Raw genomic sequence first — 2,748 nt, 5'->3', positions numbered from 1 at the left:
TTCCCTGGGTCCTAGATTGTTCCCAGAAATGCTCAACCCCATCTCCTTGCCTCTTCCACACTCTGGTACTGCAGGGATAAGCAAAAGGGGCTGGGGAGGGAAGACTTCCGCTATGGTTCTGGCACAGGCTGACATCCTGTGTCCGCAGCCTTGCTGTGTCCCTGCACACCTGAATTTTACCTTCAGTAAGGGGCATCCCCAATAGAGGGAGCTTCAAGACACTGCTGGTGGCAGGAAGGGTAACACTGGGGACCACAGACACAGTGAAAGCAAAGCTATCCATTATACACAGCATTTAATACTTACAAAGGGATGTGCTCCCTGTCCACTGCTCTTTCGTCTGCATCATAAATACGTTATGCCAGGCTGTGTGCGGTCCATGATATCCAGCCACGAAGGAGCCGGACCCTATCTAGGGCTTGTAGTCTACATTCTGATAAGAAGTGAGTCAGGGGGGCACTGGAGAGATGGCTCAGAGGTTAAGAGCACTGACTGCTCTCTTCCAGAGGTCTTGAGTTCAATTCCCAGCAACCACATGGTGGCTCACACAACCATCTACGATTCAATCTGGTGTATATGTAATAAATAAATAAATCTTTTAAAAAAAAAAAGAAGTGAGTCAGGGAGCTGAGCCCGGTGGCACGGGCCTGCTAATTCCAGCTCCTTAAGAGGCTGAGGCAAGAAGATCCTAAGTTCGAAGCCTGCCTGAGCTAGCTATACACGGAGTTCAAGTTAATTCAGGCAAATTGATGTCAAAATAAAAAATAAGTAAGTGAGCCGGGCATTGGTGGCGCACGCCTTTAATCCCAGCACTTGGGAGGCAGAGGCAGGCGGATCTTTGTGAGTTCGAGACCAGCCTGGTCTACAAGAACTAGTACCAGGACAGCCTCCAAAGCCACACAGAAACCCTGTCTCGAAAGACCAAAAAACCAAAAACAAAAAAAAAAAAAATAAGTAAGTGGTGCTGGGCGTTGGTGGTGCATGCCTTTAATCCCAGCACTCGGGAGGCAGAGGCAGGTGGATCTTTGTGAGTTCCAGGCCAACTTGGTCTACAAAAGCTAGTTCCAGGACAACCTCCAAAACAATACAGAGAAACCCTGTCTGGAAAAAAAAATAAGTAAGTGAAGGCTAGAGCAGGGCACAGGGGTGCACACATATAACCCTGGCGTTAGGTAGAATTGCTGAAAGCTTAGGCCAGCCTCCCCTAAGTGAGACATCTTTTTTTTTATGTGTAAGGGTGTTTTGCTGCATGTGTGACTGTGTAATACATGTGTGCCTAGTGCTCACAGAGACCAGAGGAGGGTATTAGATCCCTCAGAACTGGTGTTACCAAACCCTGATGAGCTGCCATGGGAGTGCTGGGTCCTCTGGAAGAACAGCCAGTGCTCTCAATCTCTAGCCATCTCTCAGGCCCTGAATCCAGCTCTTACACACTTTCTACTTCTGCTTTAAGCAGGGAGGCAGAGTTTATGAAGGGGGAGGTCAAGGCAAGGGCCCTAGGTAGAGATGAGAAACAGCCTTGTTGTTTAGATGATGATCCAGCCAGCAGACAAGACCTGCCCATTGCCCGAGAAACCAACGAGGGGGTGTCCAGTGCAAAAAAACCGCAGGCTCCCTAATAATTCAGCTCTGCCCATTCTGCTATAGACTCTCTCACACGCCTCTGCAAGATGACACTCTGGTTTTTCTGTTAGGTCGGATGAAGGTTATGGGGTCCCATTTTACTCTCCCCAAGACAAGATCTGTGCATCAGAAGTCATTGCAAGTTCTAATCAGTATTGAAAGGATCAGGGGGGAGAAGTTGATTTTTTTAAAATCCCCCGTGCTTAGTGTTTTAGACCATATTTCAACATTAACTTTGGAAGGAAGAAACAGAAAATACCCTGTTACCTTATTACTCCCCAAAAGAGGAAGCGCTTGGTCTGTTGGCATAAGCCCTGATTTTCTCCGAGGTGCTGGGTAGAGCAGGTGGAGAGGCAGTTCCCACTGCTGTGAATTCTGGGACCACCTTTGGTCTACACTGTTGTGATCTTGGCCATGCCTGCCCTCTCCTACCCTGGTTTCCTCGTGGTCAGTTGGGAAAGGTAGGGAAGAGGTTGCCATCAAGGAGCAGTAAAACCTCTTATTGCTCTGACATGTGGTGGTTGTCTCAGCAACCATGGAGACAGTTGTGCCACCAGACCACGTGACTTCTGGCTTGCATACTTCCTGCATCTATGGACACACAAACACACACACACACACACACACACACACACACACACACACACACACACTCACTCACTCACTCACTGGGCATGTGCTGACTGCAGAGGAACCAGGTGGCTTGGCAAACAAGTTTTGCAGACATTCCTGAGAAGAGAGGGTCTCTTGGCTCTCAATTTTCTGGTCCTGTTTATTCTAAACATTGTCCCTCAGTAGCCCTCTGTGGGCTTGTTTGGTGTTGCTGGACTGACCCCCAGGCCTTCCAACATGCTAAGCAAGTGCTCTACTCCTGAACTACTTCAGTTAGATGCTGAGCTCTCTGAGAGTCCCTCAGAGGCTTGGGGGTGCAAGGTCAATCAGTAGAGTTCTTCCTTTGCATGGGCAAATTATTCAGTACTGTTCAAATGCCAGTACTGCATAAAGCCAGGGGATGTGGAGCTACCCTGACCTGCAATCCTAGCACTGATGAGATAGAAACACCGGAAGTTCAAGGTCATCCTAGCTGTCATTTCCATAACAGCCTGAGCCACACGAGACCCCCCC

The sequence above is a fragment of the Mesocricetus auratus genome, unplaced genomic scaffold (genome assembly GCF_017639785.1).
Source record: "Mesocricetus auratus isolate SY011 unplaced genomic scaffold, BCM_Maur_2.0 Super-Scaffold_100014, whole genome shotgun sequence".
Taxonomy (NCBI): Eukaryota; Metazoa; Chordata; class Mammalia; order Rodentia; family Cricetidae; genus Mesocricetus; species Mesocricetus auratus.
Note: the sequence above shows the minus strand (reverse complement) of the source record.